At 42.7% G+C, this 23,040-nt stretch overlaps 1 protein-coding gene across 8 annotated transcripts in view; it reads right to left on the bottom strand.

Annotated features, from left to right (window-relative positions):
• The window catches only part of LPP (LIM domain containing preferred translocation partner in lipoma), a 694,560-nt gene that overhangs the window by 485,995 nt on the left and 185,525 nt on the right, over positions 1 to 23,040 (bottom strand). The gene's annotated exons all lie outside the window — the stretch shown is intronic.

A 23,040-nucleotide genomic window follows, 5' to 3' on the forward strand; every position in this document is an offset into this window, starting at 1 on the left:
TTCAGTTTTTCTTTACTGTTATTTATTTTTGTGTTACTTAACAATGACATGAAAAGTGTTTTTCTTACTAATTGGATTCAAGGACTTTGGGTGTACACATGAAATACGGTGAATTATTTTAACAATCTAGGAAGTAGTAAGGAAAACAGAGAGGTCTTCTTTTCTTAAGTCAATTTACAATTACTAAACCAGGTCAGGATGCTACAAAAACCCACCACTTATAGCGGGGAAAAGCAAGGAAATATTCTTTTTTTTAAAAAAATAACTTTATTTATTTAATTATTTGGGGGGGACTGCATTTGATCTTTGTTGCTGCGCACAGGCTTTCTCTAGCTGTGGCGAGTGGGTGCTACTCTTCCTTGGGGTGTGCGGGCTTCTCATTGCAGTGGCTTCTCTTGTTGTGGAGCATGGGCTCTAGGAGCGCAGGCTTCAGTAGTTGTGGCACGCGGGCTCAGTAGTTGTGTCTCGCGGGCTCCAGAGCACAGGTTCAGTAGCTGTGGCGCTCGGGCTTAGTTGCTCTGCAGCATGTGGGATATTCCCAGACCAGGGCTCGAACCCGTGTCCCCTGCATTGACAGGCGGATTCTTAACGACTGCACCACCAGGGAAGTCCAACAAGGAAATATTCTGAAAGGAGTTTTATCATCAAACCAGTTTTCAAAACATTCTTCTTCGCCTCAACTTCCACAGTACTTGAGCTGAGCACTGACCATTTTCTACCTTATATGAGAGGTATCTGTCCAAGCCCGCTCCCCTGTGCCCATCTTTCCCTGGCTAATTCCACTTCTTTTGGGAAACACACACACAAACATACAGTTTGTCTTTCGCCCACAAACTAGGCCAAGGGGAAAAAAAAAAAACTGTTTAATATTCCCACCACACCTTGTACCTTTGCTTTGTGGCACCTATCACGCCATAATTATATAATTATCTGTGAAATTATGAATGTGGTGGTTGTCACTCCTGGACCAGAAGTCCTATGATGAGAGGGCTTGTATCTGCTGGTATCCACGGTTCTGCCACTCGGTCATGGTGGGCACTCAAGAACTAACTGTTGTTTAACAAAGTGAATCCTCCCCCCTTCAAAGTATTAGGTCCTTATAAACTGGGATAGTGTCAAATTTATTTTGGTATCACTATTCTGTCTGGTAGGTAGGTAATATCACATAATTCATATGTAGATGAAGGAATAAGTGAACTCCAGAGTGGGTCACTTATGGGGATTGAAGAGACCATCCATTGGAGAGGTGTGTTAGTGGTAAAATCTACTGAGTGGATTAGGAGTTAAAGGCAACCCTCCAAGAAAGCTGGTGCCAGTAAGAGATCTTGGAACAGCATCACATAAAGAAGGAAGGCAGAGTCAGAAAGATGGAAGATGTGTGTGACCTAAGATTTATGTCAATGTCCTTGGGCTCTAAGAGTTAATTGTCTCCCAATTTCAATGGGTGTGACTCTTTCCCAGATGCAACTGGGCTACAAATCTTGGGTGGTATGCAAGCAGAGCCCAAGAAAACCAGGCCTTCAGAAAAATAAAAAAACAGCAAAACCAAAACAAGCTGAAGCAGCCAGGAGACTCTGGTGGAGAGTCTTCAACCAGAACTCACTCAGATAAAGTTAAGCAGGCATAAGAAAGTCGGAGCACGCACGTCACGCAGACAACAAACGGGCCGCAACTTGAAACTTGCCTTCCCTGTGGAAACTTGTCCAGAGTCACACCACAGCAACCTCAACTGGCTTTTGATGTGAAAAGGTCATTCCGTCAAACACACTTTGGGGAGATGCCAATGGCAGGCCTCCCTGAGGGCTTCAAAGACTCTAAGGTTGGCCAGAAAACAAACGGTGCGCATACAGGGAGATACTACCCATTGCCAAACCCTGTAACAGACATTGGAAATACACACTCCAGCACTGAAAACCTGCAATCAAGATGCTGGAAATCTAATGTGGAGTTAAATGACAACCACCACCAAAAACCTCAAGAGCTAAATGATAATCATGGAGCTGATTAGATGAGGACTCTGACAACAGGACACACCTGGGATCGCTGGAGAGTTCTTCAAATCTATCTAGCTGCCGTCGTTATGGGGCACCAGAGCAGAGTTTGAATCCTAGCTCTGCCACTCACTGGCTGTGCAGCCTTGAGAAAGTTACTTGAGCTCTCTGTGCTTATGTGTCCCCATTTGTAAAATGAAGATGATGATGGCCCTCAGTTTAAATGTGAGCTCTGATTACTGATCAGCGACTGAACCTGTGAGGGGTAAAAAAAACTGCTGAACAGAATCACAAATCCCAGAACAGAAGGGCCCTGACATTCAACCAGAGTCCAAGTGCTTCTTTTACAAAGAACACGTCTCAGGCCCAGGGAAGGGAGAAACGTACCCACAACCACTGAGTAAATAGCCAGCTGATCCAGGTAAGCAGCCGCCTGGTGATTTATGACGCCAGGTGCTATTCGCTAACACACAGATCTGCTGTCAGAATTGTGAACCAACAGATGTACAAGGCTTAAAACGGTACCTGGCTCAAAAGCAGCAGTGTAGTTGTGTTTGCTATTATTATCGCTTACCTGATTGCTATAAATATGCTCACAAGTACTTATAGGGCGCTTTATAGTTTACAAAGCCTTTTCATATCCCTTATCTCATTTAATCCACACAATTCCAGGAATCATGATTCCCCGAGCCCCGATGAAGAGATTGGGTCAAATGAAGCTCAGAGAGGTCTTTTGGTTTTCCCAGGATCCCACAGCTAGTTAGCAGAGAAGTGCAGCCCAGAACCCATATTTTCCACTGTTAACTTTAAGGCCCTTGCCTTCTTCACATGATACTACACCACCGTTATTGCAAGCACCAGAATACAGATTCTGCAGTAGCTTTTTAATGGGGAATTTCCTAAGATCTCTAACCACCAAATCCTTCTACCTAAAGGAAAAAACTCAAAGGCACGAGAATTTTTTTTTTGCTTTTGCTACAGCTGGGTGAAACCTCACAGAAGGAATGTCTTCCTTGGATCTGAGCTTTCTTTCCTGTCTTTGAAGCGAGATAGCCCTCCTGCTGAAGACATGGGCAATGGAGAAAGGAGAGAGGGGCTGAAACTAGGAGAAAGGGGGAGGGGAAGAGGAGAGAAATAACCACACAATGATGTATAACTAAGCCATAGCCCTCAAGCACTTGGTGACAGCCAGTTCTTCTCCTTATGTCGAAAACCTTAGATACCCCCTTGCTGTAGTGAATCTCTCAGCCTGAAATAAGAGAGATTAAAATGTTCGGCATGACCCTCTTTTTCACACCTATCTCTTCCATGGAAGTGAATCGATTTCTCAAGTGAACAGTATCAAAGACCTGGCCTGAGGTGGATGAAGTTCTTTTTAAAAAAAAAAAGGAGACAACCAAGGAACTATGGAGGGTCTTCTTACCTTGAGGGTAAAAGAGTTTCTAATTATGGGCATCTATCTATCATCTGTGTAGGTACATATCTACCTACCTACTATCTAATCAAGAGAAGCAATTAACTCTTTTTAACAGAGCATACAATAAATAAAAAGTTACTAGGCTTACTTTAGTAAGTGAGAGTTCTTGATTTTTATCTCTGGTTTTGTCACTAACTAGTAAAGAGACTTAGAAAGGTCACTGAAGCCTTCTGGGCCTCTATTTCCTCATCTGTCAAGTGCAGGCTGGGACAAGATCAACAAGGACCCTTCCCGCATTTAAAAAAAAAAGCTAATATCCTAAATAAACAAAAAAAATGTCATGATGGTCAAGCCAACTGTTTCGGAAAAGTTAAAGAAAGTATTGTTTCCTCCACAAGCCCTGGTTTTGAATGCAAGAAACATGTCAGTTTAAAAGTACCCATATTCGTGCCTTTGATGGTGAAAGAGCCCCCCACCAAAAGCCATAAAAGTTTTGCTTAAAAACAACCTATTTTCAGGAACAACTCTCCAAGTTAAAGCCCTAATTCACAAAATTGGGTTTGGCTGGTATAATACTGTCTTCTTTCTGCAGTTATTAGGCTCTAAAAGGGTTATTTTTTTTTTTTTTTCTCCTAACAACATTTCATTTGAAAAGTGTTTGATCCTGAAATAAACTTGTAATTTCTCCTATGGAGAAGGGAGGGCAGGTGAAGGTCTATAGTTTAGCCCAGATGACTTTATATTTCACACAAGATTATTACAAGATGACAGATGTGAACCTTAAGAATTTTAACAATAAAGTCATGCTATCCAAAGAATGTTCCACAGAACACGAGTCTGGGAAATCATCCACAAAATGGTTCCATGATAAAATAAATTTGACAAAGCCTGAATTTCACATTACAGAAAGGAATGGTGTGGTTATTTTTTTTTTACCTATAGGTCTTCTCAGAGTTAATCTTGCTAAAGGTACAGGCAGAATCTCCAAAATGGAGATTGCAATAAAAGCAACTGATTCCCAACCTGATTTGGCCATTTGTAGAGCTAGTACACCACGGAGCACACTTTAGGAAATGTTGCCAATGGACCATGACAAGGACAAAGCTTTAGCCCTGACAAAATCCCTACCCCTGAAAGGTAAGGTCTACAATTCAATTAGGAACTTGTATGTTTAACTCTAGCTTTATGTACACCAGATTTTACAATAGATGTAACTATAACCAACTAGAAACTTTGATAAAGCTATTTCTGTCTTGAAACTTTCTTGTAAATATAGAAGGAGCCTCATGCCAGGACGGTTGGGTTTTCCCTGTGCTACAGATACACTCTGTGATGTTAGGCAATGCTAAAGGGAACTTTTTCCCCCTCTCTCCTTCTCTCTCTTTTTTTTCTAATTATTCACAGGCTTAACACAGAATCAATTTTCCTTAAGGCAGAGACACAATGAGAAAATAAGCAGAGAGAGTTAACAAGGTAATTGAGAACAGGATGTTTCCCCATCTAAGGGAAAGACCCCACTGTACACATCAATATTTGTCTCAGGGCCTCAGTTTTCTCACATTCAGAATGAGGTTAGTGGATTCCATGGTCTCACATTTCATGCTTCTATGACTTTTTAGGGTGGCTCATCATCATCTCTGAAGGCGATTCCAAGGATGCTTTGAGCAGTGGAAGCAACTTAGGACCAAGCGCTCCCTGTGCTGGAATGGTACCCCCACAAGGAGTGCTACTTGCATCTACACGTTCCAGGGTGTTGGCTAAAACTCCAGGCTCGTTATTTTGCAACCATGCCATGTTATGTTTGGCCAGCTGACATCATGGTGCCTCATCTTGCTAAAAGTGTCAGTAAGTTCAAAACCACCTCGACATGGCAGAGAGCTGATGGAGAGCAGCCACAGCGCTGAAGCACACTCACCAACCACCCACAGGGCTGCTGGTAGCATCCTGGCTTATAATGACCTGCTTCTACAGGAAAGGCATTTAAATACCCAGATCTATTGCCCAGCATATAACGTATTCCAGGAAATACTCATACTTCCCGCCCAGATTTATTTTTAAGGGCAGAGGATAGAGTGATTTTAATACTGGTTCTTAAAAAAAAAGAAGAAGAAGAAGAGACAAGGAGGAAAAAGTGACACTTTGATATATATATATATATATATATGCAAAAGCACCTATATCTCCCCTAAAAGTGATCTGAGAAAGCATAAAGAGCACTCAGTTGGCCTTCATTATAATCCCTCTACAAACATCCAACATTTCCTGCCTTTGTCTCTCCCATTCCTCCTCTCTTAACACCGCCTTTAAAACACATTCATTAGAATGTATCTCTCTTACACCCCCTTTAAAAGACATTCATTAGAATGGCTCCTTCGTCCACTTTTTTTTTTTTTTTTTTTTTTTATGGCTGTGTTGGGTCTTCGTTTCTGTGCGAGGGCTTTCTCTAGTTGTGGCAAGCGGGGGCCACTCTTCATCGCGGTGCGCGGGCCTCTCACTATCGCGGCCTCTCTTGTTGCGGAGCACAGGCTCCAGACGCGCAGGCTCAGTAATTGTGGCTCACGGGCCCAGTTGCTCCGCGGCATGTGGGACCTTCCCAGACCAGGGCTCGAACCCGTGTCCCCTGCATTGGCAGGCAGACTCTGAACCACTGCGCCAACAGGGAAGCCCCCGTCCATTTTTTTATACAGGACCTGGGGACTAGGAAAGCCTCACTCACACACTCACTGGCTTTCCAACTGAGATTCCACCTGCAATAACAGCTCTCCAAAGGGCCTGGATAGTGGCCAGAGGGCAGCACGAGGAAAACGTGAGAAAACCAAGTGCAGTTCACTCGCTTCACTTAGCCTGGGAATTCTTTTCCCCTTTTCGGTCAGGTCAAATTCTACCCAGCATTCAGGTCCCAGATCAAATCCCTCCTCCTCCAGGAAGACCTCCTTCATTTTCTCCACATTTGCATTCAACCCCAACCAAAGTTAATGTCTCTCTCCTCTAAGGACCACAGATTCCTTAACTAGACCTCTTAATATTTAGGAATACTATTCAAATATCTTAACTCTCATTGGCACAATCTCTAGTCTATCTCCAATAAGAGTTATCTGCATTAACTTTCATCAACCCCAATTTCCCCTTCAAAAAGTCCCTTAAGGGCAGAGACTGGGTCTTGTTGAATTCGTCAAATATAAAGATAAAACCTGTCTAAAGAAAGACTTGAAACAAGTATATAAATAATTATCTTACAGGAATGATTCTATTAAAGATAAAACGACAAGGATAGATGAAGGATCCCAGACTAGAAGTGAAGCAAGTCCGTGTGGGATGTGTACTAAAGACCTTCACACACAGAACAGTACACTGCCTTATAAAAATGAAGGCAGCTAACATTAACTGAGCACTGGCTATGAGTCAGGTAGAGCCTTAAACATTTTCCAGGTATTAACTCTCTTAATCTTCAAAGCAACCTTGGAGGTAGGTACTGTTTTTACCTCCATTCGATAAGGGGATGAGTCAAAGAGAGCTCACACAACTTGCCCAAGCAAATAGAAGAGCTGGCTTCACACTTCAGCAAAGAGACTCCAGCTAACGTGCTTGACCACCACGCTCTCCTGCTTCTGCAAAAGACTGTCCACATCCTGCACAACGGAAGAGGGAGGTGGTACTCTCCAGAACCCAGTCAAAGGAGGTACTTTTGCAAAAGGACCCAAGAAGTAACAGCATACGGGTAAAGGAAACTTTAAGGATAAACATCACATTCTAGACGTCTCTACCTGCGCAATTTGAAAGGAGAAGACTAAAGCCACTTTAAAGCTGTAGCTTTTTCTAATTTACCTGACTTCCTCAAACTGGAACTTACTCATTCTTTGCTGAGAGCAGTGAGGCTGAACTTCTTTTTCCTTGCACTGTTATTTTATGAGTGAAAGAAATGGGGTTGTTACCTTGACTGCTAATGTTAGAGATGCTTTGTGATGACCTGGTCAGTATTTTCCTTCCAGAAAAGGGGAAAGGCCTTTTAGCAAAGAACTGGATGTGAAAAATCAAACTTAAATGATGAAAGAGAGCATCTTGTGGCCAATCTTAATGATACTTAATTCTCAGATGAGGAATTCTGTAGTAAACAACCTCTTGATTCTGTGCAAAACATTTTTAATTTCATGCCCTGCTAATCACACAGCTGTTAAATTTTCCTTCCCATCAGTTGTAAAAAAATAAATAGATAATAATTGTAATAATAATTTAAGAAGCAGTTGGGCTTCAAACAAAATTTGAGCCCTCATGAATTTTCGCATCTGGAATTAATAATGTAGTGGATAGTGAAATTGAGTCACCATCAATTCAGTGGATTCAGTTGATATAAACTTGTATTACATGATTATAAGTATCAAAATGTAAGGCTCTAAACATCAAAGGCTTCTGACACGCGGGCCACAGAATGTAAAGTCAATCTACACTGCATTCCCAGACAAGTCTGGCACCTGATGTTTCTTCCAACAGATTTTAACAACCTGTTTCCTTTCACTGTGACCTTATCTCCTCTTGGCCACAATAGGCACTATACACATATAAGTACCACCTAGACTTGGTGTTACAGGCTTGGCAATCCTGAGCCTGGAGAAGAGAAAAATCAGTGTGAACGCGTCAATCTAATCAATACACGGACATTTTTAAAAGGCAATCGTTAATGCTGCAAATCAAAACAAGAGTGAGGATGAAAGGGGGTTTTTAAATAGTTGGGGAACAGAGAAAGAGGTGGTCCAAAGGAGTATGATGATATGGTAGCAAGGGTGAGCCAACTTTGCAGGCAAGAGAGGCTAAGGACCAGGAAAGAAAACACCAGCAAGGAAGTGGCAAAAAGGGATATCCTGTAAAGAAGGAGGGGACAAATATACTAAAGGAAATAAAATAAGCATAGTCAGATGGACCAGAATATCAGCAGGGGATCTTCAAAGAAGATCTTCTGTTTCTGTGCATCAATACTTTTCCCATCACCTTGGCTATAAAACACTATAGGAAATGCCTGGAGTACTAACACAGTGTCTCTTCATCTGGCTTGCTCCAACCTAAAGTTGGTTTGCTGAAATCCTTTCAGTTCTTCAAGGCATGCTTACACACCACCTCCTTCAGGAGCCCCTCCTCCGGGTTCCCACAGCATGCCACCTGTGTACCTCTCCTTTGTCACCTAGCTGGTTTGGCTTTGTGAAACAGCTAGCTGTGCATGTGTCTGTGTCTCCCACTGGACTGTAAACTCCGTGAAAGAAGAAATTACACATCCCACCATATTTTTATTCCTCAGTGCCTGATCTAGACTTTGCACTGTAGGCCCTTAAGAAATGCATATGCTATCTTAAGAAAACCTAGAAGAGGACACTTCCTGTTTTAGGTATTCTTGTTACAGAAAACAGAAATTTAAGGATTTATAAACTTGACCACCAGCAGTCACCCTACAAACCCCTGTAAGTGACAACCACTATGAATATTTCATCACTCAAGTTTACATGAAAAGTTCATAAAATGAACACAATTTTCATAATCATTATCATGGCCTACCCGAAGAAAAAGTTCAATATAAAGGCACGTTGCTTTTCTGACCTGAGCACGGGCTTATAACTGTCAGTGTCAGTGTGAGAATCATTTCCAGAAACTGAAAAGAACTTTCCTGAAATCTCAGCATCACTTCAGCCCCACCCTCCACTCCACATCTCATCAAAAACCAACAGCATTTCCTTCATGCCTCATCATTAATGATAAAGTGAATGAGTCAACTGCACAAAACAAACAAAACACCAACAATAATTTACTGTGAACATCGTTGCATTTGTACCACACTTCATATACCCACTCTCTCATTTGATGTTTTCCATGAGCTTCTGCAGCAGGAGGAAATGGAATAATTATTTTAGAGATGAGAAAACTCAACTCTACACGATGTGATTTGCCCCAAAACACACAGCTCATAAGCAGCTATGACAGCCTGTGAATTCAGGATTCGAGATTCTTCTCCATCCGGACTTAGGTTCATTTATTCAACTTTGTCTCTCTTATCTAAAGCATTTAAGCAGACACAAGAAGTTGATAATGAAGCCCCAGAGACTTACATAAATGAGAAGTTATCTAAATCAGATAGGGCCTAGCTGAGTTCCATTAGAATATGAAAGAAGGAAAGAAAAAGAGAGAGAAAGGAAGAAAGAAACCACTTTGCGTAAAGATAGTTAAATTTCCTGGAAAACAGGGGTCTTGAACTGTACTTTAAAGGTGTATTAATCAAAGTGAGCCCACAAACTGACAGTTTCAGAATCATCTGGGAGCTTGTTAGAAACACAAATTCTCCCACACTGTGTTCTCAGACCTCCGGGACCATAGCCTCTGAGGGTGAGATTCCCCAGGTGATTCCAATGCACAGCAAGTTTGAAAAGTGTCGCTTGAAAGTTACGATCAGACCTGAGCAAATAACAAGAAGGTAACAGGTAGGTTCCAGGAACGGGGTGTGGAAGTGGGGTGACATTAAAAATTCAGAGGCCCAGAACCCAGAAAACTCAAAATATGTCAGCAAAGAAGGTCCAGAACTCTGGGCTGGAGAAGAAGTATCCTGTGAAGGACGGGGTCTGAATGAAGTGACGATGAAGTCACACCGTAGAGAAAGCTGAATGCAGGCAGAGCAGGGCAGCTCTAGAATCACTCAGGCCCCACGTTTGAACCTTGAGAGAAAGCATGTAGCCCTAAGCAACAAGAGCATCATGCAGTTCAGGACCAAGAGGTCCCACAGGGTTCAGAAGGTCTTTAGATGAGAACCTCTTTTACAACCTGGAGAAACACAAGTTCACCAGGCAGACAAGGATGGAAAGGAACATGGTCAAGGTCCAAGATATAAAACAACGTGAGGTATTCAGCGCTACTGAGACACCCTGGATTCGGTGTCCTCATCTATACGAGATTAATAATCCTAACCTAGTGGGATTGTTGAGGGGATTAAGTGAGAAAGTGTTACACCACAACGACTCCGAATGTGGTGTCTGGGAAGGAGGAGACATTCAACACAGCCCACTGCCTTTCTTCCCCTTTCAGGACAATGCAGCACATGAGAGTGAGCTAGGCTCCTCGCCCTCTCCAGGGCTGGTTGGCAAGCTCCTGACTTGAAGGATGTTTTCTCATAAATGTTCACAGGGCAGCCTGCTGGGGGTGGTCCTGTGGTTGCGATCTATTGCACTCAGACACATTCCAAGACCTAGGGCTCCTTCACTTCCTGCTTCTCACTCTTACTTTTTCAGAGGGGCTGCAGGTTCTCAAGGTTATCTTGGGCACAGCTTTCTTTCTAAATGACACATAACCATTTCTATAGGCAAAAGTGCTCTGTGCAACTTCTTCTTTCAGAATGGGACTTCGGGCTGCCCTGAGAGTGGATCTGCTTCTCCTCTCAGAGGATCTGTTGGACAGCAGACACATATCAGTCCGGCTGGTGGGCTGGAGGTCTCTGGGAGTCTATCTACTCAGCGATGTTAACTAGGGTTGCTCAAAAGGAAAAACCAAGCTCCCGAGTCAAATGAAAGTAAGCTGACGGCTGTCCCACAGGGCTTCCTGAAAGATTTAACAAGCTAACATACATTGTCAATACCTAAGAGGGCGCCAGAGTATGCTGCATTCTCCAGGCTTACGGGGGACACATCTTTTTAGACTGGTATCTCCTTGGACTAGTATTTATGGACCACGCACAAGAAAATAAATTGAGTCAAAGCATGATCTACATAAGGCAGGGATCATCTATTTGCCTAGAGTTGACTCCCAGAAAGATGATGCACATGGCAGTTTTTGGTTATGCTTTTCCATCTTCCCATTCATTACCTTATTCACCATGTCCTCCCCTTCCTCCACATGCCCCTTCCCTTCCCCATTCCTCAGTGCACACAGTTCTGGAAAGAATCTGCTAAACTCATCAGCATTTGATGAACTAATGCCTTCTTTTTCACCACCCTGCACTTCAATGACTCTATTCCATTGTTCATTCCATTTGCTCAAAAAGCCTCCCCCTTTATCAAAATCCCGCTCAAGGCCAATCCAAGTGTCACTTTCCCCAGGAAGCCCTCCTTAATCCCCTGCCCTCCACCCCAGTTGGAAGTGATCATTCTTTTCTCTTCTCTGAACTTTCTCAGCAAGTTTCTACTTTCTACTTTATAGTTATTTGTGTGCTGTCTCACCTTCACCTGTTGGTTCACCCCTTTCCTAATACTTTCACACCTATCATCTTGTTTCAGCCTCATGACATGCTGGGAGGTAGAACAGGCAGGTATAATTACACCCACAGTATGGAGACAACGTAGCTTAGTGGTTAAGAGAGCAGCTGCTGGGAACAGACTACCTGAGTTCAAGTCCTGGGCTGTACCTTTTGGTTTGTCCCCATGTCATCCCCTCTATCCAAACAATCCTTTATACTATTCCACTTCGACCAAAACTATACACAAAATGCTTCCTGTTCCATTGAAAACTGGATGTCTAGAGTTTGACATTGGTTTAGAACATTTTGCCTCATCTCACCAGTTTCTTTAAGGAACAAGTCAGGAACCACTCCTGGTTTTTTTCTAGCTATCCTATACATGGATTTTGGGTCATCCCTTCCCCCCACCAAGCCCAATAAGCCCAGGTGCATCCCCAGTGGCTGATATGTGACTCAATAAAAGAACATCCTATCTTGGCACTCAGCTACTGCTTCTGGGCTTACACCGTTTTGATGAGATCTGTTACCAAAGGGTCATTTCACTATAAGAAACTGTCATGACAAAATTGTACACTTGACCATTCTCTCCCTTCACAATTTCAGATATTAGGAGAGTTAAACTAATCCCCGAACTTGATCCCTGAGGAACTTTGAAAATGATGCTTCTGAATGTCTAGCAAAATAGACATTCATCCTCTCTCCCATTTTTAGGACACTTCTTTTAATCTATGAGAAATATTTTCTCTAATTTGATTTTATTATGTTCATACTTAAAGGCTTTTCTAAAGTCTTGCTATGTCATATCCCTTGATCATTTGCAGTCTCGTCCTTGATTTGTAATTCACAACTTTTTAATTCACCTGCCCCATCATTCTGGGGAACATACACAGGAATATGTCCTGCAGAGTGGATCAAGGTGGCAGTGTATGGGGTGGAGGGAAGGAGAAAATAATGGATGAAGTAAAATTCCAAGTTGTGGGTGCTCACCCTCCTCCCCAAATTGGCTGAAACGCTCCAGCTTAAGGAGTAGCATTCATATCCTCAACCAAAAGCAGATCAAACACCTGCCAAAGCTTCTATAACTTCCTCTGTCTGTACTTGTTCTAAACAACAGTCTTTGATGATGTAAATATCTGCCAAGTTGGAAAGTAAGTTTATTAAGACTAAAAAGCTGCAAGGATTAGAATCAGACATAGATAGGCCCTCAGTTAGTGGCCCTTCCCTCAAATCTCACCACGAAGAATCCTTTGCCATTGAAAGGACTTCCACAGAGGCCACATGGATGCACAGGCAGAACCTGAGGCCAGATTAGCCGAGATCTGCTCGTGTGGCCGCCAGCTGGTATCTCTCAGGAAATGAGCCGCAGAATCAGAGAACACTGACTTTACATCGCATAATAGAGTGGTTGCCAACAGATAGGCAAGTTGGTCGCTTAAGCAGTGGAGCCTTTTATTTAAATGAAATAGTATATAAAACTAAATTAAAACAGATCTAAGAGTGAGCTGCTCAGGCAGAAGGGCCCAGAGTCCTCGCCACTCTCCCCGCACCCCATCATCTGAGGCTGTACATCCACCCAGAACTCTGGGCTCCTTGAAGGCATAAGTTTAAAAATTCACTAATCTAATCTAATTTCAACCTTAATAATTCTTCAGAGGAAACTGAGGCCCAGAGATTGAGTGTGGTCCTTGTATCCAGAGCTAGTAAGTAGCATAGCCACAAATTCTTCCGAACGAAACCATGCTGCCTTTTCCCAAGCATATAGTATTTATGTTCTAGGATTCTGCCCTTTTATTAGGATGAAGAAGTTGGTATGATCAATGTGCCAAGCAAAATTCAAAAATGCGCCCAAGGTCAAAGAGTAAGGACATCTAAATTAAACCTTGGGAAACCCAGCTTGGAGGAACACGAAACATCCATTCTATGAAGGTTTCATGTGCTGGTTTTGCAGTGAAAACAACAAAATTACAGTAGGGGAATTTTTTTCTTTTTCTTTTAGCTTCTATACATAAATGTGTCAGGCACAAAAGTCAAACTACTCTGAAATGTTAAATCCATTCAGTTGTAAGTAAAGGAAAACATAGCAGCATTTGTGTGAGCTGTGGGAGACACGTAACCCAAATGTGTTCTTTGGGTTAGTAACTTGAACTTGGAATTCATTGAAAAAGTGCGAGGAACCTACAAGAAAGAGAACTGAGCAAAAAACACTGTGAGACACGTTTGATATAATAGTCATATGATTAACAAACTGTCACATCAAACTTTCCCACAACGTGGGAACACTTTGACACTTCATATTTTTAAAACTGACATTTTGATTCATTACTGTAAATAGCACATTAGGTTAAATATTGTGACAAGGAACAGATCATATATATATGATCATATATATACATATATATTCACTCTATATATTACGTGTGTATATTTTTCCTAGCTCTGTAACATTTTAGAATATACGCAACCTTTTCTTACAGTGACAGTTTGGGCCAGTATGTAAACAGGCTATATTGCACTACTTAACTATCCATTTTTCTTGCAAGTAGGCAGATGGACAACATTTCTTCATTCCACAGAAAGTATATGAAGCAGAGGAATTTCAAAAGTAATAGGATGACTTCTAAGAAATTCTGAATAAGTCTATCAACTCCAAGTAAAGGATTTTATCAAAGTTGTTTTGATTTACTGCACTTGAGTTCACAAAATCATTGTCACAACATGCATAAAACATTTCTCTTGTCTTCAAGGTGTTCCCAATCTATTTAAAGAGACACACACATATGCAATTCTAAAGCAAGGCAGACTGCTTCACACATGCAAGAAAAGTGCAAAATGCTGCTTCTTTTCTTCCTTTCCTTTATTTATTTAGTGTGCATGTGCATTGCTTATAATAAATAACATGTTTTCTAAGCCATAGCTCAGTGTAAACTAATTCAATCAAATTAAGCAAAGTATGGGCATCAGTGGGGGCTGAAGAAATTTAGAAAGTTTGCAAGAACACTCAGATTCCCAAGCCAAGCTTTCTTCGCAAAGAAAATATAAAGATAGTGTTTGGTTTCCATCTAACACCACACAATACACCCTTCTAACCTTTCACTTCATCTACAGCTCTAAAACAAAAGATAAGATATTCATCCCCTTAAACATCCAAGTTTTTATTTCAATTTTCTCTGGTAATTCCAAAGTTATTATGTACTTTCAAAGTATAGACAACTTTATAAAAAGACTGAGCTCATCACACACACACACACACACACACACACACACACATTACAGAAATAGATTCCATGCGTATTTCTTTTATGTATTCAACTTTCTCTCTGGACATTATACCATTATTATTCAAATCATTCTCCTATTTAAACACCTGGAAAGTTAGACACAAAAAGGAAACATGAGATCTATATATATCAAGATATTATGCTCACTACAGATAAGCTTTGTCTCTGTACTGAAATTTAAATTAGACAACAGTGGTCTTCCGAAGCACATACATAAAAAAGGAAGACTGCTCCACACTTATGTTTTTTCAGAAAGGATGCAGGATGCTATCGACCAAATGCATCCAAATCCTATGAGAGTTAGGAGGCATAATGGATATCATTTAATGTATATGACAAATATTGAGAAAAACCTACAAAACATGAATATCAACCAAAACCCAGGCTTTAGCTGCAGCATCAAAAACTTCTTGCGTCCTTCATTCGTAACCAAAAAAAGTGCTCTAATTTTGTTTTTAGCTAAATTAGTCAATTCATTTAGGGCAGAAGGCCTTTTTATCCCCATATTCTGGATGTATCCAAATGTATTAAAAGTTCAAAGAGTCTTACACACCATTTCAAAGTTTCTTTCAAACTAAGCAAATTAAAGAATATAGAAATGCACTATTTTTCCCTTGGCTTGCTGAAGAAAAAAAGCAGCCTATGTCCAAACCATAATAAGTCACTGTTTCAATCTGAGGACTCATACTTACTTTTCCAAACTCTTAAGGGGGTAGGTTACAACCTTCAAAGGTTGGAGACTCCTCGATAGAAGGGTGAACCACTGTCTATGGAACAACTGCTCTTCCATAGTACTGGGGAAGAGTAGAAGTAACATTACAACATGTGAAGACAGAAGATCTAGATGCAAATCGAATCTCACCATTTACTCCTTGAAGTGAATTGGAGCAGGTCACTTGGCTTTTGTTTCTTCATTGTAAAATGAGGATAATACTGGACAGTGTACTGGGTTTCATGAAGATTAACTAAGAGTGTACAAGAAATCTCACTGAATCCTAATTGGTGAGAACACTATTCCCCCAAACATTTATTTGCCAATTTTTACCATCCATTAATAAAAATGTTAAGAGGTCATCTGAATTCAACTAAGTTCAACTCAACAAAAATTTACTGGATGCTCATTGTATGTGATTTCAGTCTCTGCCAGGTGCCATGATTGAAGGCGGGCAGGGGAAGGAAGAAGAGAAGGAGGGAGGAAAAAGGAAGGGAGGAAGGTCCAGCAAAGACACAATTTCTGTCCCCTAAGACCCTGTAATCTTGTGAAGGAGACAGCATTTCACATATGAACTTTCTGAAGAATACTTAACACTATATAATAAAGTACCCCAAAAAGGGTGGTGCTGACAATGGGTTTTAATGGTAGTTTTATATGAGGTGTAACATGAGGTGAAGAAAGTGTTCAGAGCAATAGAGAATGTGACCTAATTATTCCCCTGCCCCTGTAAGCATCTACTTCTCAGTGGACCAACCTGTGGAATCTGATAGAAAAGAGTCTCTTCGGATGGGCCTTGCTGAGGGGCCCCTTGGGCGTTTGCTCTGGCCTCTATCACCCCCACTCTATCCGTAACCCCCCTCCTTTCCTCATTCGTCCCTCTGCACTGAGCTTCCCCTGCTCTCTTCACCTCCTCTGCCCATTCCTAGGGAAGCCATGCCCCCGGGTCTGGCTCATCTCCATCCACAGCCATCTGGGCTGAAAAGGGCCCTGAGGCAGGGGTAAGGGTGGCACAGTTGGAACATTAGCGCACTGAGAATCAAGAGACCTGAGTTCCTGTCCCAGCTTTGTCCCTACTTCACTCTGCGACCTTGAGCAAGTCACTTCCACTCAATGGGCCTCAGTACCCTCACTCATCAAAGGAGACTAGAGGATATTTAACAGCCCTTCTTGCTCCTAAATGTTCAATGTCTGTGACCTGACCTACAGCTTCCAACAGTTTCCAAGTCATAACTGGGGGCCCACCAGTCCCAGGCCTCCTGGAGAGGCACTGACATGACCACATCAACGGTTTCTACTGTGGGGAAGGTCAGGGACTCCTTCAGAAAATAGCTGATCTAAACAGAGCCCAAGGAGTGTCATGGCAACACTGCTCGCAAGCTGCCAGAGGTAGGGAGGAAAAGCAGCCAAGATGCATGTGCAGCTGCCACATTTCAGCACAGCACTCAAACCTCGTTAATATCATCTTGCTTAATACCGAGTCCCATAGATCAGAAGCTATTTTTACTGTGTATTTAACAGATTTGTGTACCGTCTTCCCTGCCAGCGTTTTCACAGTCCAGTACAGGAGACTCTGCTATTGGACAGCCTTCAGAAGCTGAGGCCACCCAGGGTTAACTCAGGAGAGGGAGAGAGGGGGAGAAGGAGAATGAATAGAAGGGAGAAAAATAGACGCAGTGGGGCTGGAGGCTAGGGGAGAGGCGGGAGTAAGATGTAACCAGAGCAAGTATGAGCCAATACTACCAACCCCCAAGTGTGAGGCATTCTTGTCTCAGTTCTCCAAAGACTCAGGGATGCACGTGTGGAGGAGAGAGGGGGAGAGCTGAGTCCTCTCTTATACTCGGGGAAGTACAGGTCCTCCCACGGCAATTGTGATCACCACCTCGGCTCGCTTCCATTGGTCTCCCCCATCAGTTCCCCTTAGAACAGTGAAGAGTACCACTCTGCAGAGCCCTCTGCCCACACTGTAGGAGGCAAAAACCTATCCACTACTGTGCACTCTTCGGAGCTTACAGGGAAGGGCTCTGGCTAAATGTCCTATTTCCACCTGTCTCCCACGTGTAGGGGTGGGAATTCTAGACTATGATGACTGACCGAGCTAAACGATGTGAAAGCACCTGCCACGGGCCTGTCACATAGTACGTCACAGTAGACACCCAGTAAACGTGTGCTTGCTTCCATCTGTTTCATACGGCAACAGCGTCACGTGTACCACCTTTATTCCTAACATTCTTTGTAGAAAGAAGGAACCCAGTCAAGGCTTGCCGAGTGGTGAGCAGGAGCTCAGGTCCCAACCATCCCTCTCCTGCTTGGTCATATGGGGGCGCCATTCTCAGACCCGTCACTAATCGGGCAGGTAAAGTAGGGTAAGCCATTTCTTCCCCAGGAGGGGGCTCAACTAGACAGAGAGTTTTTAAGTTCCTTTCCCGTTCTGAAATTCTATACATTTCTAAGTGTCATATCCATCTTAAAAACAAGCAAGAAGCAGAGGGGAAAACCGTTGAAGAACACAGTTGTGCGTTTCTTTATCGAGCACGATACAGAAGGCACTGTGCCAGGAGCTAAAGGAAATTCAGAAAAGCGGAATGAAGTAGTCCTTAGATTCAGAACCCTTATAATATATGTATATTGGTGAGGGGAGGTAAGAGGAAATACAAAAAGATGGCAGTACAAAATAAAGTCAATTATAAAACAAAGTCCAATTCTAAGACTATACTTCTGAGCCAAGGGGTGGAGAGAGAAGGCTTCCTCAGGAGGAGGGATGTGTGCTGGTCCTTCAGACAGGAAAGCAAAGCCCACACAGGCAAAATGGAGGAAGGTAGCATTTTACAAGAGTGGACCCTCTCCAGTGGAAGGGTCATCAGGTCTGTAAGATGGTTAAGTATCTTGTCTGTTTTATGTCTTAGATTATTTTAAAATTCTGTGTTTCATACATTAAAGGATAGAATAATAATGGTCATCCCACCCACTCATCATCATAATGCTCTGTGGGGTCACAGGAAGAGCAGTGAAATAGGAAACAGGACACTTGGGTTCTGAGACCTGCTCCATTGCCACTATGAGCTGCCAGCCTTTAGCTAAATGGCTTATCTAGCTGTGGGACAGGAGAGCTTGAAGAATTCCAGTTGGAGTTCTTGAGGCTTCTTGAGAACCAAACTGTCCAAAGCTCACGCTTTGCAGATGAGGAGACTGAGGTCCGCCAGAAAAGAAGTGATTTCTCTCAACTACACATTTCTGTCATCTGTGCCCAGTTCTCTGGGCAAGGCTGGTACTCACCTGCTTCTGGGACTTGCCTCAGGCTGATCCTTGCCTGCCAGAGATTTCCTCTGAAGTCCCTGTAATATCCCACCAAAGTCCATCCAATCATCCTTCAAACTCAATTCCAGTCCCTGGTTTTATATGAAACCTCCCATAGAAAGACCTCCCACATTCTCTCACTCACGAAGTATAATTTCTGAGCCCACACATCACACTGAGTCTTGGCTGGCCCTGAATCAAACTCACCTCCACACACCTGCCAGCTCCCTCCTTCGATGTCTTAGTGAGCCACCTTTCTCAGTAAGTGCTAAGTAAATGCTTCTCAAGTTAGGTTGGTCTGCACCTCGGTTTTCTGACACTCGGCTAAGTACCTTCTCAAACATATCATGCTGCCTCTGATTATCACAAGCCTGGATGTGTGCGATCCCCAGAGCAGCCAAAAGAGCTTCAACCACCTCCAAATCCATCAAGCTATTTACCAGAGCGACTAAACACACAGCAAGAGAGAAGAGACATAAAGAAAAGAAGAGGGGGAGCAAAGGGCATGGACTGCAAATCGGATAAAGAGCCATGCCTGCGAGCTGAGATGCACTGGAATCACCATGCCGGGTTTACAAGGGAGAAATCTGCAGTGCAGACACCAGTGGGGGCCCAGAGTCTCACACATAGTCCCCAGTGGAGCAAGGAGGTCCAATGCTGCAGTCTGAAAGGATGCCATGGTAAATGGAGAGATGGGCAAAGTCTCAATACCTAGCCATCGGCTAGGCAGGTCCGTTCCGTCTACTGCAGAGAGAGAGAAACATCTGGAAAGGAAGAGCACGGTAGCCCTCGACTGCAAAGGTTTTATACTGAGCGACACTCCACCAGTAATGTCGGAGTGAAACATGGCAGAAAGATTCATGAGGCAGAGCTGTGCAACTCCAGAGGCAACCCAAGGCACACATCAGATGGGAATTTTAAATAATCCCTTTAAACACACGAGGACTCAGATGCCAGCACACACAGTGATGGCCCCAGCCAGACAGCAAAGGCATATTGGCACCACTGTAATTTGTCCATTCACCAATATGCTTCCGGAAAAACACCCATATGCTTTCTTTTAGCTTCCATATGCTTTTTTAGCAAGGAAACTAAAATATTTCATTAGTTTTGAGTAATTAATAATTACTTATTTCACAATAGTCTCCCTCATTAAAAAATGAAAATAACTGATTAAGCTGCAGGATCCTGGCTTTCAACTCAAGCTTCTTCATTTAACTTAATTTTATTTTTTGAATTCTTCCCCTCTAGGAATTGAGTAATAGAGTAAAACAGCAAGTGTAGAAATACTGGCACTATGGGAAATGAAGAGTTATCACCCACACAGCGCAGCATTCCTCCTGACTGAGACATCGTGGTTTAATGAAAAGAACACAGACTTTGGGAGCCCAAAGCCTTGGGATCCAATCCCAGTTTGACCCCTGGTGAATAGCACTTCTGAGGAAATGAAGGGCGTTGAAAAGATAAAGCCTGCTGGATTCCTGCAACCCGGCCTTCCACTACTCCCAGGGAGCGACTTCACAGGGCTCCCTCCTGCCTCTCAAGGCTTGGGGAAGGCATGTCACGGAATGCTGGCTCAGACCCAGTCAGTGTCAGCAGGCCTGTGGCCAACAGTCTCGGAATTGTCTCCAGCGGAAAACAATGCTTTGCAAACTCAAACGAGCCTAGGAACTACATGGGGATCTTATTAAAATGCAGATTCTGATTAGGAGGTCTGGAGTGGGGCCTGAGGTCTGCATTTCTAACAAGCTCCCAGGTGATGCTGATGTCCCTGGTCTTCAGACCAAACTCTGAGCAGCAACTTGACCTGAAAAGTATCAAGATGAAGTTAGGAAGTAGAATCTGTAAGAGCAGGACACGCGTGCCTGTCTCACTGGGATAGGATGAGGATTGTTAATCATATGGACAATGATACTTCTGTGTGTTGTACAGCACAATGGTATTTCACTCACCCTCACAACAGTCCTGCCAATAGGGTGTGATTTCCATTTTACAGACAACAAAACTGAGACCCAAAGAAATCAAGTAATGCATCCAAAGTCATGCAGCTAATAATGCTAGGCTCCCAATCCAGGGTCAAGTACAAGCATGAGCCGGTGGAAGACAGAAAATTTAAGTAGCTATTACTGTAGGGTGCCGGTATGAAGCCTGCTTCTTGTTCTGCCGCCCCTTCTCGGGGCCTCCGTCTTCCCATCCGAAGCTGTGGCCCCTGAAAATCTCCAAGGCCTCTTCCACGTCTAACACCGGCCTTCATTCCCAGGGCTCCCACATAGACTCACAGTGGGTCACCAGGCACTGAGATTAGATTCACACATGTGGCAGTCATTACATCTTGGCACGATCCAAATTCTAGCTGCTCACATCTGCATTTGTGCTGATCTGTGCACGGCCAGAAGTCTATCTCTGGTAAAATATCTCACGCTCAATATAACAGGGAGAAAACAACCAACAGATTCCCCAAAGCATCGAAATTCCAATTCAGTTAATAACTTGCAGTATGATCAGGGCTCTATGACCCTAATCACTCTGTCTCCTCCTGCACTCACAAAAATGGAGAGTCTGAGACCACTAACCTGATAGAAGTTTGAAAGAAGAGGAAAAACATGAGTTATTTATAATGCAGTTTATACAATTGCCCAGCTTTTCTTATTCTGCCTTAAGGTACCAGAAGGGCATTTAATTAATGAATTATCAAATAAACGATTCAGGATATGTGATCTTGTCCCTCTCTGAACTCCCAGAGCACACATTCACTGTACTCCTCGGGGGCCCACTGGCCATTTTCTACCGGGAATTTCTATCATTTATAGAATTGTTCCATTGTCCCTATTCACATTCAGTGTTATCTCTGGAGGTATTCACATATTTTCAAGCAGATCTGGATTTGAATCCAAACTTTGCTATTCATTTGCTGTATGACCTTAGGCAAATTACTCAACCTCTCTGAGCTCAGTTTCCACATATGAAAAGTGGGAAAAAATAATTTTCTATTTTATGAGATTAAATGAAATGATGAATTAAAATGGATAGCACTTAACAGATTCTGGGTTAAAAGTACATTTGAGTGAGTGAGTGAGTGAGTGAATAAATGAATAAAGCAAGCAGAATAAGAGTTTCAATATTAAAACATCACTCAACAGTTTGAAACATAAATGTCCAGAGTCACACTCATAATGAGTCTGACACTCAGAGCAAAACAATAGGTGAATTGTGGGAGAAATCCAACAGCAAAGGAAATGTGTTACCCAAATGTCATCGCAAACTTCGCACATTGAAAAAAATCTTTCGCTTAACCTAGAACCTATGTATGGCCTTCAGAAGGTTTACAAACCTCATGAAATTGTAGACAACATTCTATGCAGATGTGCATTTTCTAACTATTTCATAGATTCATCCGAGTTTCCAAATATTCCGTAATCCTCTCCCCACCACTACACACACACACACACACACACACACACACACACACACACACACAGACGAATTAATAACTACTGCCTTAGGCAAGTCCCTTGACAGAAAGGGATCTGCCAACTGAGAGAGAAAAAGTTCACTTAATAAAACAAGGCTGAAAGATACAAGCATGCGGTTTAGAAAGTACAGACGGTGGAAGTTTTTACGATAAGTGCTCCCATCCAGAGAAAAGAGCTCTGAATCTAAGACTCAGCTTGGCTGCAAACTTGCTACAGAACCTTAGGCAAATCAGAGACTCAGGAAAATCAGGCTTTGGGGAACCTTTGAGATCCAATCTATTTCACCCTCCTCCTCCTCCTCCTCCTCCTCGCATCTCATAGATGGAAAAACTGAGGTTCAGAGGAAGGTAATGCCTTCACCAAAGTCACAGCAAATAAAGTAGAGTCAGGATTTGAACCTCAGACCCAGTAAAATGATTTCCACTCAGTGTGTCATTATTATGAAGTACAAGGTAAGTGTTTAGACCCAGTGGCCTCTAAGTTATCTTCCAACTGATAGATAATTACTACTCTCTTCTCTGGACCTGGAAATCTCATGAAAACATTAGTTTGGTTTTGGCAAAGATCATTCTAGCTGCTTCTCAGCCCCAGCCCAGTCCCACAAGAACAAGGCAGAGAGAAGATCTGAAAGAATGAGAGATGCTGCTATTAATCTTGTGTAGCACAGAGACC

Source organism: Balaenoptera borealis (assembly GCF_965194805.1).
Source record: "Balaenoptera borealis genome assembly, chromosome: 5".
NCBI classification, from domain to species: domain Eukaryota; kingdom Metazoa; phylum Chordata; class Mammalia; order Artiodactyla; family Balaenopteridae; genus Balaenoptera; species Balaenoptera borealis.